Raw genomic sequence first — 15667 nt, forward strand, 5'->3', positions numbered from 1 at the left:
ACCAAAACTCAGTTTGGGAGTTAATGATAAGTCCATATTTTACATATATTTTATGCCTCCTTTAATTATTTATTTGTTAATTTTCTTGGATTAAATTGTTGGGTTTAATGTATTTTGTGAGAATTTTTGAATTGATCCCTAATATACGGCAAGGATTAATTGGAGACAAAGAAGATGTTTCTTAGAAGGCAATCAACCGGTCAAAGCTTAAAGGAGGAAGTTTGGTCAAATCCTTGTGGAATTTGGAGAAGCAATCAAAGAGATATTGGGAAAGTTATTGGGAAACCTACTTTTGGTAGTATTTGATTGTAATTAGGTTAAGGATTTGTGTATTATAAATAGCATAGGGCTGGCCTCATAGAGGGGATCCATATTTTCACTACCCGAAAATACCCAATTCTTGCAAAAGAGAAATCCTGCTGCCGCCAGCCACCTCGGAGCTTTTTGGGAGTTTTCAAGTTCATCTTCATGTCTACCATCAACCACTATGTGATTCTCAATAAGTTTATCATGTTCTAATTTCCTTTTTTCTAGGGCTACGATGTAGCCTAGCCATGAATACCTTATTTCTGTGTTTATGTTAATTTGATATTATTTTCCATATTAAGTATCATTTACCGTTCTTAATGCTTTGAGTGCTTGATCACCACTTAATTGATTTGATGCTTGAGTTGATGATAGGAATATCCAACTTAGGATTTTGCTTCTAGTAATTGATACCACAGGTTACTTGAGTGAACTGAAAGGTTAATCGTGGCTTGTGTGATTTCCTTAAATTTCCATAGAGCTTAACGGGTTTCTACTTCTTAGTTCTTCATCTAGACATAGAGTGGGACGGTTGTAGGAACACTTTTGGTATAGACAGGCATGTCATATTGAATAATTAAGGGAAATTTATCATTAACATGGATAATAATTAGGATTAACTGGCTACAGGAATATGGTAGAATTGGCTATGGTGAAGTTGGAACCCTAGTGCTCATACCATCAGTTTTGCCGAATTTTATTAGTGTTTATGTTAGTTAATTCTTGTTAATTACTTACGTAATTCAAATCAAAGTCTCACCATTCGAACATCCAGATAAAGTTTAAGATTAATCATAATCAGTACTCAGTTAATTAGTCTTAGTCTCTGCGGAACAATACTCACTTACCACTACACTATTTTGCTACGATTTCGTTAACAATTTTGGCGCCGTTGCCGGGGACTATACTTTGGAATTTTTTTTATTTTATATTATTTATTTTGTTAATTGTTTTTTTTTTTTTTCTTCTACAGGTACTTGCTTAGTTAGTGCATGAGTTTTGGAAGACGTTCGCAGACATCTAACCTTATACCTTTAGACCCTGAAATCGAGAGGACGTTTCACAAGTGCAATCGAGTTAACCAAGCAAGACCCCAGCAAAATCCGACAAAACCAGCCACCATGGCTGAAGCGCAAAGGCAGGTTAGAGAATTTGGCACTCCCACCGCCGGATCAACGAGCATTCGCCGCCCCACAATTGATGCCAACAATTTTGAAATTAAGCCAGCAATCCTGAGCATGATCCAACATAATTCCATCTTTTGTGGCCTGTCTCATGAGGACCCCAACACCCATATTTCGAATTTTTTGGAGATATGCGATACATTCAAGATTAATGGAGTTTCTAGCGATGCCATTCGCCTGAGACTTTTTCCATTCTCATTGAAGGAGAAAGCAAAATCGTGGTTGACTTCTCAACCACCCAATTCAATCACTACATGGGATGATTTAGCTACAAAAATTTTGGCTAAATTCTTTCCTCCAGCTAAGACAGCACGGCTCCGCAATGAAATCATGACATTCGTACAATTCGACAAGGAACAGATGTATGAAGGTTGGGAGAGATACAAGGAGCTGCTTTGCAAATGCCCATACCATGAGTTACCAAAGTGAATGCAAGTCCAAACATTCTACAATGGGCTAGACGCTACTAGCAAAACTCTCATTGATGCCGCAGCTAGAGGAGCCTTGATGGCCAAAACGCAGGATGCAGCATACGAGTTGCTTGAGACCATGGCATCCAACAGCTATCAATGGCCTAGTGAACGTGCAATGCCTAAGAAAGCTGGAGTTCATGACGTCAACGCAATAACTGCATTAACTGCACAAATTTCTACTCTCTCTAAACAACTTGGTTCATTAAATGTCAATGCTATTCAAACCCCTAATGCTATTTGTGAATTTTGTGCAAGAAGTCACCCTAGCGTTGATTGCAACAATGGGAATCCATTTTCTGCACTTGAGCAAGTAAACCAAGTTGGAGATTTCAATCGTCAAAGGAATAATCCATATTCCAACACCTACAACCCAAGATGGAAAAATCACCCGAATTTCTCTTCGAGTAATAACCAGAATGCACAGAAACCACCCCCAGGATTCCCACTTCAAGAGAAAAAGGTTGAGTTAGAAGACATACTCACTCAACTTGCTAGAAATATGAGTACTCTCTCAAATAACACCAATCAATTTATGAGCAAAACCAAGACCACATTACAAAATCAAGCGGCCTCTATAAGAAATTTGGAAGTTCAAATGGGGCAGTTAGCTCAAGTTTTGACAGAGAGAGAGTCAGGTACATTGCCCAGCCAAACGGAAGTAAACCCAAAGAATTTGGAGCAAGCTAAGGCCATTACATTGCGGAACGGACGACCAATCAAGACAACCGTTGATTTGGAACAAGAGCACGCTAGAGAGCTTCCTACCGCAAGCAAGGAGCAGCAGAAGAAAGTTCCAGCAGCGGCCAATGCTGTTCCAGCAGCTGCCAAACAAGATGGTCCAACTGGACAACTGAGAGCCACATCCTATGTCCCTGAAATTCCATTCCCACAACGTTTAAAGAGCAAGAAAATTGAAGAGCAATTTGAGAAATTTTTGTACATTCTTAAGAAATTGGAGATCAATATTCCTTTCATTGATGCGCTGGAACAAATGCCCACATATGCCAAGTTCATGAAAGATATCATAACTTCAATGAAGAAATTGGGGAACAACCCCATAGTAAAGCTGTCCAAGAGATGTAGTGCCATCTTGCAAGGCCAAAAACTGCCAGAGAAAAAGAAAGATCCAGGGAGTTTCGATATACCTTGCACAATTGGTTCTATTTATTTTGATAAAGCGCTGTGTGATTTAGGTTCTAGCATTAATTTAATGCCCTTATCTATTGCTAGAAAAATGGGTTTGGGGGAGGAAATTAAATCTACTTCTGTTTCTTTGCAGATGGCGAATAGATCAATTACACTACCCAAAGGCATGATCGAAGATGTGATTGTTAAGGTTGATACCCTTGTCTTTCCCGCAGATTTTCTTGTCATAGATATGGAAACCAATGGCGATACACCAATCATCTTGGGCCAGCCATTCTTACTCACTGGGAGGACCCTAATTGACGTTGAACAAGGTCTTGTGGTTTTAAGGGTAGCAGACAAGAGTGTGGCAGTCAATGTGTATAAAGCGTTACTCTATCCAGAAAGTGAAGAAACATGCATATTGATGGACACATTGGAAAGAGATATATCCTCCCACTTTGAAAAAGAACATCCATGTGATCCATTAGAGGCTTGTTTAGTCCACAACAATAACAAGGAGACGGCAAATCAGGAAATTATTCAGATGGCACAATACTTGGATGCATCAAAGCCAAAAATTAAAGATAAGTGGCCGGAATTCGAACCACTTGGTGAAGCACCCCCTAAGCTGCAACCAAGCACCATTGTTGCCCCCTCCTTGGTCTTAAAGCCTCTCCCATCACATCTAAGGTATGCTTTCTTGGGTGAAAATAATACTCTTCCTGTCATTATTGCTGCTAATTTGAACACTGTAGAGGAAGAGAAACTGTTAAAAATTTTGCGACAGCACAAAGCTGCCATAGGATGGACAATTGCAGATATCAAGGGAATTAGCCCTTCCAAGTGTATGCACCGCATTTTATTGGAGGACAGTTTCAGACCTTCCATTGAGCATCAACGCCGACTCAATCCAAACATGAAGGACGTTGTCCGAACTGAGGTACTTAAATTACTAGATGCAGGTATTATTTATCCTATATCTGATAGTAGTTGGGTGAGCCCTGTGCACGTTGTGCCAAAAAAAAAGGAGGGATCACTGTTGTCAAAAATGAAAACAATGAGATGGTGCCGACCCACACTACAACTGGATGGATAGTTTGCATTGACTACAGAAAATTAAATTCAGCAACCCGTAAAGATCACTTCCCGCTTCCATTCATAGATCAAATGTTGGAGAGATTAGCTGGGCATTCGCACTACTGCTTTTTGGATGGGTATTCTAGGTATAATCAAATACCAATAGCTCCTGAAGATCAAGAGAAGACCACATTCACATGCCCGTTTGGCACCTTTTCGTACCGACGTATGCCATTTGGCCTATGCAATGCACCGGCCACTTTCCAACGGTGTATGATGAGCATTTTTTCCGACATGGTGGAACGTTTTATTGAGGTATTCATGGACGACTTCTCTGTCTTTGGCTCTTCCTTTGATTCATGTCTACATAACTTGGCCTTAGTTTTGCAAAGATGTGAAGAAACCAATTTAGTTTTAAATTGGGAAAAATGCCATTTTATGGTACAAGAGGGAATTGTTTTTGGGCATCAAATTTCAGCAAGAGTTATAGAAGTTGACAAAGCGAAAATTGACACCATTGCTAAGTTGCCACCGCCCACCACAGTCAAGGGCATTCGAAGTTTCTTGGGTCATGCCGGATTTTACCGTCGATTTATTCAAGATTTTTCCAAAATTACAAAGCCCCTTTGTAATTTATTGCTCAAGGATGCCAAATTTAATTTTACTTCGGAATGTTTGGAGGCTTTCAGTACTTTGAAGAAGAAGCTTACCTCAGCACCCATCATAGTTGCCCCAGATTGGGAATTGCCATTTGAAATTATGTGTGATGCTAGTGACTATGCAGTTGGCGCAGTTTTGGGTCAAAGAAAAAATAAATTACTCCATGTAATTTCTTATGCCAGTCAAACATTGAACGATGCCTAGTTAAATTACTCCACCACAGAAAAAGAATTGCTTGCCGTAGTGTTTGCATTGGATAAATTCCGCTCCTATTTGATTGGGTCTAAAGTGATTGTTTATTCCGATCATGCTGCTCTGAAATATTTGCTTTCTAAGAAAGAGGCCAAACCCAGGTTGATCCGTTGGATACTCTTGCTACAAGAATTCGATCTTGAAATTCGTGACAAGAAAGGAACGGAAAACGTTGTCGTCGACCACCTATCACGGCTGGTCCAAGAGGAAGAAGGAACTATTGCCGCTGTCCCCATTCTAGAAACATTCCCCGATGAACAACTTCTCACCATCCAAACCATTGATGCTCCATGGTATGCTGATTTTGTGAATTATTTGGTCAGCAACATCGTTCCTTATGATTCTTCCCCTCAAAAAAAGAAATTTCTTTCCATGGTGAAACATTATTTTTGGGACGACCCCTACTTGTGGAAACATTGCTCGGATCAAGTCATTAGAAGATGTGTACCCGAGAATGAGATGGACAATATTTTGCGGCATTGTCACTCACTTGCATGTGGAGGGCATTTCGGAGGCACCAAAACTGCAGCAAAGGTTCTCCAATCGGGTTTCTTTTGGCCGACTTTATTCAAGGATGTCTATACCTTCGTATCCTCGTGCGATCGTTGCCAACGTACAGGTAATATTTCTAGTCGAAATCAAATGCCATTACATAATATTCTTGAAGTCGAATTATTTGATGTTTGGGGTATAGATTTTATGGGACCTTTTCCGGCATCTATGGCGAATAAATATATCTTGGTTGCGGTGGATTATGTGTCCAAATGGGTGGAGGCCGTGGCTCTACCTACTAATGATGCTAAGGTGGTGGTGAAATTTCAACGCAAACATATTTTTACTCGCTTTGGAACTCCACGGGCCATTATTAGTGATGGTGGTACGCACTTTTGCAACCGACAATTCAATTCCCTTTTGGCCAAATATGGAATTACACATAAGGTCTCTACACCTTATCATCTACAAACAAGTGGGCAAGTTGAAATTTCCAATCGAGAATTAAAAAAGATCTTGGAGAAGACTGTTGGAACTTCACGAAAAGATTGGTCCCTAAAGTTAGATGATGCACTTTGGGCATATCGTACAGCATTTAAAACTCCTATTGGAATGTCACCATATCGGCTAGTTTTTGGAAAAGCATGTCACTTACTAGTGGAGTTAGAGCATAAAGCCTATTGGGCAATCAAGACCTTGAATTTTGACATGGATGCTGCGGGTGAGAAGAGGATGCTTCAATTAAATGAGATGGATGAATTTCGCAACGAAGCATATGAGAATGCAAGGATTTATAAGGAGCGAACAAAAGCATGGCATGACAAACACATAGTGTGCAAGGAGTTTCATGCTGGTCAAAAAGTCCTTCTCTTCAATTCGCGCCTCAAGCTCTACCCCCGCAAGCTTCGCTCCCGATGGGCTGGCCCATTTACAGTTGTTCAAGTTTTTCCTTATGGTGCCGTTGAGATTTGTAATGAAGCCACAACTACTATGTTCACAGTCAATGGTCAACGCTTGAAGCCGTACTTGGAAGCCGACCCCATTCCACCCCCAACTCAAATCCCTTTCCGAGACACCAAGTGATCATCTTCAAAAAGTCGGGCCGAGGACTATAAACCAAGCGCTTGTTGGGAGGCAACCCAACTAGGTACTTTCGTTCCGTGTTCTTAATTTTTGTGTTTTCTCTTTATTTTCCATCCTTCTATGCCTTTACTAATTATTACATGCATTTACTTTCCACATTGAGGACAATGCTTAGTTTAGGTTTGGGGGTGTGGAATTTTGTTGTTTTTGTTGTTATTTGAGTTTTGAGTCATAAAGTAAGAAAAGAAAGAAGAAAAAAAAAACAGATTTTATGTCCCAAAGAAAGGAATTTGTGTTTCAAAGAACGTTTTTTTGATTGGTTCAAACCCCATGATGATTGCAACATGTTACAGATGTGTTACAAGAGTTGTTTTGGTCATTAGATGACTTTAAAACCCAAAAAATAGCAAAAGAGGTTATTATGTTCTTATTTTGGTCAAAATTAAATTTTCTGCATCTTTTCTTTTTTGATGTTTTTCAGGGGAATTCGAAGCCACTAACATGTTTAGAATGGTTATTATGATGATTTGAAACAGGTTTGGGGGTCTCAAGTGGTTTATATGACATTTTAGGAAGATTTGAAGCTAAAAAAAGTGGCCTAAAACCCAAAAAAGGCTAGCTGCAATCTGCCCAGAATATGAAGCTTTTTCGTCACTAATTGACTTTTCTGCGACAGTGTTCATCAGATTTTTCGTCGCTAAAGGGTTTCTGCGACGGTGTTCATCAGATTTTTCGTCGCTAAAGGTCAATTTTCCAGAATTTTTTTTATTTCATTCCAACTCATTTCAAATCCTTTCCATTTGCAATAAGAGATTTCTATGAGCTATTCTAGGTGTGTCCTCTTCCTTTTGATGAAATTTCTTTATTCTTAAGCAATTAGGACTCATAAATTCATGCATATTTGTTTTCAAACACACAAAGTTCCTTTAACTTTTGAAAAAATAAAAATTTGTTGAAGCTTTTACTTTCTCTTACAAATAGTGATGTATATGTGTTGTTTGATCATATTTCTTTAACTAGAGTGTTGCCATGAAAGTTTATGCATCATAATTAGAGCACTTCATATAGCCATGCTTCAAGTCTTTTGATGGACAAGGTAGCTATACTTGGATGATTGTGGAGAAATAGTGGAGACTACCATTGTGAGATACTTGAGCCAAATTGCCATTCATTGAGAGAGTATTTGGGATTATTCTTATCCACTATTTTATTTCTTTCAATTTAGATTGATCTCAATTAGACTTTTGAGTTGAATACTAAGAACTAATCTCTATTTTGTATGAATCATCTTATGCTTTTACTTTTGAGTTAGATGGACCTTGAGAGATGATGTTAGGCTATGCATGTTCTAACCACTAAATAAAGCATCATGTCCTACCCATTGTGTGTGCCATCAACCCTTTTGAAGCCAAACACTTAGCATTTTCTTTCATCACCCACAATATTTCCTTACCTTTTTTACCCTATTTTTAGCCATACCCTATAACTTGGGATATGCCATGGCACATTAAGACAAGGATGAAGGTTAAGCTCTACATCAACAAAAGAGGTGGCTTGTACCGAGGAAATATGTACTTAAAGTTCAAGAAAAAGAGAAAGAAAATTAAATTTTAAAAAAATTTAAAAAAAAAAAGAAAAAAAAAGTGAAGTATATCAAAAATCCTGGATGCCTTTGTGAAGTAAATTTGAAGAGCCAAGCCTTATAGCGCGATAAATGCCTTGGTATGTCTCAAGTTCTAGTTTTTCTATCCTTTCTTTCAAGACCCATAACCTAGCCCTTCATTACAACCATAGTAAATACCTAATGGATCTTTGGGGACTTCTTACTCGAAAGTGGAGGTATGTACTTCATCTATGATTCTTAGTATTTGATTTCCTTTCCATGAGATCTATTTTCAGAAATTGCCTTTTATTCATTTGGATGCATATGTGTCTTACATTTTGAGTTCTTCACCTAACTTCATTCACATATGCGGGGTAAGAGTGCAACCCTAGGTTCTGTGAGAAAATTGAGAGTTATCCAGTGAGGCCTAGAGTCAAGGCGAATTTGTACACACACCGAGTGTGGTTATCTTTAAGTTCGAATGCTTGGAGTATTGGCTTTACACTTTACACTATGGTGCATTTTATTTGTAGTGGCATAACTTTAGTTTTTGAATTGTGATTGACATTCATTGGTTATTATTAGTTTGTTGGAAGTATTGCTTTAACAAATTTGTTTTGCAAGGAGCATTTGTGGGTATCGTGATTGGTAAACCCTCAGGAGACACAACTCCTCCTACTAGGGACACCTAGAGGTTTAAAGGCTTGTGGCACATGCTAAGTGCCATCGAGGTTACCTGCGAAAGTGGTGTAGTTTAGGTTGTTTGTTTTAATTATTCTTTTTACTTTTTGTTTTGCTCGAGGACTGGCAAAAGATAGGTTTGGGGGTATTTGATAAGTCCATATTTTACATATATTTTATGCCTCCTTTACTTATTTATTTGTTAATTTTCTTGGATTAAATTGTTGGGTTTAATGTATTTTGTGAGAATTTTATAGTTGATCCTTAATATACGGCAAGGATTAATTGGAGACAAAGAAGATGTTTCTTAGAAGGCAATCAACCGGTCAAAGCTTAAAGGAGGAAGTTTGGTCAAATCCTTGTGGAATTTGGAGAAGCAATCAAAGAGATATTGGGAAAGATATTGGGAAACCTACTTTTGGTAGTATTTGATTGTAACTAGGTTAAGGATTTGTGTATTATGAATAGCATAGGGTTGGCCTCATAGAGGGATCCATACTTTCACTACCCGAAAATACCCAATTCTTGCAAAAGAGAAGTCCTGCTGCCGCCAACCACCTCGGAGCTTTTTGGGAGTTTTCGAGTTCATCTTCATGTCTACCATCAACCACTCTGTGATTCTCAATAAGTTTATCATGTTCTAATTTTCTTTTTGCTAGGGCTACGATGTAGCCTAGCCATGAATACCTTATTTCTGTGTTTATGTTAATTTGATATTATTTTCCACGTTAAGTATCTTTTACCGTTCTTAATGCTTTGAGTGCTTGATCACCACTTAATTGATTTGATGCTTGAGTTGACGATAGGAATATCCAACTTAGGATTTTGTTTCTAGTAATTGATACCACAGGTTACTTGAGTGAACTGGAAGGTTAATCGAGGCTTGTGTGATTTCCATAAATTTCCATAGAACTTAACGGGTTTCTACTTCTTAGTTCTTCATCTAGACATAGAGTAGGACGGTTGTAGGAACACTTTTGGTATAGACAGGCATGTCATATTGAATAATTAAGGGAAATTTATCATTAACATGGATAATAATTAGGATTAACTGGCTACAGGAATATGGTAGAATTGGCTATGGTGAAGTCGGAACCCTAGTGCTCATACCATCAGTTTTGCCGAATTTTATTAGTGTTTATGTTAGTTAATTCTTGTTAATTACTTACGTAATTCAAATCAAAGTCTCACCATTCGAACATCCAGATAAAGTTTAAGATTAATCATAATCAGTACTCAGTTAATTAGTCTTAGGCTCTGCGGAACGATACTCACTTACCACTACACTATTTTGCTACGATTTCGTGCTCTACAATTTTATTAACAGTTAGTTCATGAACCCAAAGGTCGCAAGGTTATTGGCTGCAAATGGGTGTTTAGGAAGAAAGAAGAAATGCATGAGAAGGGAGCCACCATATTCAAAGCTCGGTTGGTGGCCAAAGGATACTTGCAAAAGGAGGAAGTTGATTATGATGAAATCTTCTCTCCGGTGGTGAAACATACTTCTATACGGCTACTACTCTCCACAGTAGCTCAAGAGAACATGGAGGTGGAGCAAATGGATATGAATACTGCTTTTCTTCATGGGGACTTAGAGGAAGAAATCTACATGAGCCAACCTCAAGGGTTCATTGAAGCAAGCAAGGAAAATCTGGTTTGTGGGTTGAAGAAGTCTTTATAAGGGCTAAAGCAATCTCCAAGACAATGGAACAAGCACTTCGATTCTTTCATGATAAAGATTGGGTATAGAAGATGTGAATCAGATTGCTGTGTTTACACTCATGCATTCAAGGATGGTAATATCATCCTTCTGCCTCTTTATGTTGATGACATTCTAATTGCATGTAAAGAGATGTCAAAAATCTAGGAATTGAAGACGTTGCTTGGAAGGGAGTTTGACATGAAGGATCTTGGTTCTGCACAAAAGATCCTAGGTATGGAGATAAGGAGAGACAGAAATGCAGGCAAGCTATGGCTGTCACAAAGTAAGTACATTTCCAAAGTACTTGAAAAAATCAATATGATGGATTGCAACCCTGTGTCTACTCCTTTGGCGGAGCATTTTAAGTTAAGTGCACAAGAATGTCCTTCTACGGATGAAGAGAAGGAAGAAATGAGCAAAGTTCCATATGCAAGCTTGGTAGGGTGTCTCATGTATGCAATGGTGTGCACACGCCCCGACTTAGCCCAAGCCGTAAGTGTGGTGTCGAGATACATGGCGAATCCTGGAAAACAACATTGGACAGCAGCAAAGTGGATTCTCAGATACTTGAAGGGCACCAAGAGGCTTGGGATATTGTTTGAAAGACAACAAGGAAAGGCATGTGTGTCGGGTTATGTGGATTCCGACTATGCATGACAGGACCCGACCCAAATTCCACTTTGGAATCCGAGCCGAACCCTGTGCGTGTCCGACACCTGGCAAGTGCCGAGCACAAAAGACCTAATTGCCCTTCTAGTCAAATTTCAACTGAAACTGGGGTTTGACTTTTGCCGAAAAACTCAGAATAGTCTCCCCTACAATTAGACCAATCACAAGATTACACCTGTCAAACATGTAAAAGAATATACACCAACTGCCAGAATACAAAAATTTACATACTAACAGTTAGACAAGTATACTAGGGCAATATCAGAGCTCTACAAAGATTAGATTACAAGTATAAAATAATTATACAAGACCCTACGTTGTCAAGGAATGTAACGGAAGATGGACTCGGCCCGGTGGTGGCGCACTGACGCACGACTACTGCCTGGGGGCGTAAAACATTGAAAAGGTGAGTGGACCAAAAACAAAGCTTTAGAAAAATAGTATAAGAACATACTAACCCCACTGTAAAATCAGTTATATAAATTAAATCATTTCTTATATATATACTTGTACTGGAATCACTGCATTCATATTTATATATATATATATATGTGTATAGCGTCAATCACACACTTGATTAAAACATTAAGTTCTTGAAAACATTGAAGAACAACTTTAAATCTACCACCTAGGTGTACCCATTTATTGTTCCGTCAATTCCATATAATCCATCAATTCCTTAGTTCCGTCAATTCCATTCTTGTGCCACCGGAGTGACACATTCTCGCAGGTCTCGGTGACGCAAGGTCCACCCAAACCGCAATCTCGCAGGATTCAGGGGACACTAGGTCAACCTAATCCGCAATCTCGCACCTCACGGTCCGGGCGTCCCCGCAACTCGAGGGGCAATGTCAAGCATGCTGACCTAACCGAAGGCAACAGGATGTCCGTCGACATCATTATAACTGAAGGCAACCATTTAAATCCGAAGGCAACATATTTATTGAAGGAAACCTTAATTAATCTTGGGTACCTATGGTGGTTTCTAAGAAAATATAGTTTCAGAATTAATTTAGCGAGAAATAAATAAATTCTTATTTATCTGTTAACTCTGCTGCTATTTTATCTGATAAATATCTAAACCTCTAGTATGCCATAGTCTCTAGGCACTCTCAACTCGGCAGCATATATATAAAATATTTATAAAAAAAAACATTTAAAAGCGATAAATCAACCTATTAAAACTCGGATCAATGAATAAACTCATTCAAGATCAAATAATGAGATAAAATTGCATAAATTCATTTATGAAAACAAAAAGGTCCACTCACAGGTGCTTTGAGCTAGCTGGACCTTTTGAAGGTCCCTCCTGCGGGACAACTGGTGCCCGGGTGCCTGTATAACCATCATAATATTTTATTAAAAACTCTACTCAGTAAAATAATATTAAATTAAAAACCCTGACCCCCAACTCCTAAAAGTGCGTGCATCACTTTAAAGGTCATTCCTATACCCAAATTAACTTTCCTCTCAAACGGCATGACTTAGAAATATCTCGGGACTCAAAAGCGATAAAGTCCCCAAAAGTCAACTCGGGACCCCGTGGGGTCCACGACCTCAGAATTTCGATCCGATCATTCCTAGAGGTTCCAACAAGCTTAGGACACATGTCCTGAAAGTTTGGTCTCGATCGAACGGTCGGATTGCTCATGATCGCACGATCGGACTGACGAACGATTTTTAGTAAACCTAGCCCTAGGGTTGGCTTTTTCGAAATGTCCGGGACTCCGATTAACGATCCGTTAAATCCTACACAATCCTTAAAATACCTAGATCGACATACTCCAGTCTGACTACGATCCAACGGTCTAAAAGTATTGAACCCGAAAATCGCACACTATGCGAGATCCATTTGGGGTTCAAATGTTAGCCGAATTGAGATCCGCGAAATCCTACGCACTCGTGAGGACACGAGGATTATTCTAGGACCAAGAGTGGCTCCTGTTACCTGGCCCACGTGTCGGCAGCGCGTGGGTGTGCCTAACAATTTCCGGTGGCCGAATTTACTCCAAATCGTCGGCCCAAACTCCTATCCTAGGTAATACACCCTATTTGGAACCACTTTTATTCTTGGACTATGGCCAAAAAGTGGCCGGAAATGGCTGAACTCGGCGATGCAAAAATGGCAAAATTTCAACTCCAAAATCAACCCTTCAAACCTTGAAATCTCTCAAAACCTACCCAACCATCAGCTAGAACACGAAAATCAGTTGAAAACCCATACCTAATTCATCCGATTTGGTGGCCGTAGGAAGGAGAACGAAGGCTTTGAAAATCTGTCAAAACTGACTTGATTTTCTGGTTTTTCTGGCAGATTCGTCGCGGCTGGACGGCGGAGCAGGCTGGGCTGGGTTGCAGAGGTGGCGGTGGTGCTTCCTTGGCCAGTCCGGTGAGGTGTGGTGGCGGCTGGAGGTGATTATGGTGGTTTGGGGTGTCGGCTGGAGCAAGAAGAAAAACAGGGGAGGGGATCTGATCGTGAGGAAGAAGAGAGTGAGGAGAGAGAGAAAGGGAAATCTGATTTTAAAAATCTGATTTTCCAAAATTACAATTTTGTCCATTTTCGTAATTTGCTCGTATTTTCTTCGTTACAAGTTCGATTCGAGTCCACTACGTGTCTACGGACTCGTTTCGTCGCGCTCTACGCAATGGTACAAGCGGATTTTCCAAATTCTTTCCGGGTCAAAAAGTCAATTTAAAACCTAATAAATTATTCTAATGGTAGTTTAGTCTTTTCCTCTATTAAATTAATAGTTAAATAATAATTAAGGTTTGGGTTGTTACAATGCAGGGGATTTAGACAAGAGGAGATCCACCACAAGTTATGTCTTCATTTGTGGTGGAGGACCGATTAGTTGGAGAGCAGTGCTACAATCAGTTAGTGCCTTGTCTACTATAGAAGCGGTGTATATGGCGCTAACGGAAGCTTCTAAGGAGGCAGTATGGTTGAAAATATTGGCAAAGGAATTCGGGTTAGCCCAAGACTTGGTGGTGATACAAAGTGACAGTCAAAGTGCTATATACTTAGTGAAGAATCAAGTGTTCCATGGAAGATCCAAACACATTGATGTACGATGCCACCGAATAAGGGATTGGGTGAACGATGGAGACGTCATTGTTGCTTCGATTCAGCTGCACCAAAATGGTTTCAACTGCATCCTCAACTTGTGATACTCGCAAGTGCACGAGCCGTTTGGTAGTATAGCATATGTAAGTGCGAGGTCGATCCCACGAGGATTGGTGATTGAATGATCCAATTTGTTTCCCCTACACAAAATAGAAATGAAAAAAGAAAATAAATAAAACAAGAAAGAATGAAATAACTCAAGCAAATAAGTTCCCAAGTTCAATTAGATTAACGGATTGATTCTAGCTAAAGTATGATTAAGCCATGGTGTTTGGTTTAGCTAACATGCAAGCCTAAATGGTGATCAATCATTCAAACTAGCATATTAACTTATAAGCATAATGAATAAGAACAAAAATCATAATTGAAACTTGGAAACTAATTAAACTTGAATACTTAAGAAAGAATGTACATTACAAATAAAAGTAAAGTAGAACTTGAAAAACTTAAGAAGAATTTCAGCACAAATATTTCATTACAACAATTGAAAACTAGAAAGGAAACTAAGATAATTTGAGGGAGAGAAGGGAAGGGAGCTCTAGAGAAGTGTTTGAGAGCTCCCCCCCTTGGGGTGTGTTTTGAACCTTGAAGGCTTCTCTATTTATAGGGCTAAGAGGGAGGAACATCATGATGGATTCCTATGTGCAAAGGCTGAAGCAAAATGCCTCTCATCATTCCTCATTCTTCTCTCTCTTCTTTTTCTTTGCTTCCCATGCATGCACATGCTTTCTCAATAATAGCTCCAGCATGTACCAACTTGATCCTTTAGACTTTCATAACTGGAATGCCTCCCCACTTCACTCATTATGTTGGATCCAAAGTCAGTTGCAGCATGGGTGAGGCACATGGCTTAAAGGAGGAGACAAGGCTCAAAGCTGGCAGCTGCAAATCCTCCTGAGCATGGTTCAGTGTTGGACGGTCTAAGGACTCCACATATGTTCAATTGGGCTGAATTTTGGATATGTTATACTAGACACCCAATTGAACAACTGCTATGAAGAATGTCTCCTCATCCGAGTTGTGCAGATTGCTGAAATGAGACCTGCAAGGTGACTTACGAAACTGGACTGACAAGGAGTGTGGCCCAACTTTGGTTTTGTCTTTAAGCTCTTGCTCTTATCCCAATCAGCCTTTAACATGCATGGATTGCATCAAATGTGATCTCTTGCTATCTTAACCTACAAAACACACAAACAGAGGTAAGTGACTCAAAATAAAGAGAAACTAAGCAAA

At 39.3% G+C, this 15667-nt stretch overlaps 1 long non-coding RNA gene across 1 annotated transcript; it reads right to left on the bottom strand.

The window, feature by feature from the left end:
• Window positions 1-11582: 11582 nt before the first annotated feature.
• Window positions 11583-13782, bottom strand: LOC148294250 (uncharacterized). Its single transcript, XR_015835807.1, has 3 exons — window positions 13535-13782; window positions 12582-12645; window positions 11583-11692 (listed from the first exon to the last, which is right to left on the bottom strand). It is a non-coding gene; the product is annotated as an uncharacterized LOC148294250 (long non-coding RNA).
• Between the last annotated feature and the right edge of the window lie 1885 nt (window positions 13783-15667).

This window comes from Prunus avium, chromosome 5, assembly GCF_965620075.1.
Source record: "Prunus avium chromosome 5, drPruAviu1.hap1.1, whole genome shotgun sequence".
NCBI lineage: Eukaryota > Viridiplantae > Streptophyta > Magnoliopsida > Rosales > Rosaceae > Prunus > Prunus avium.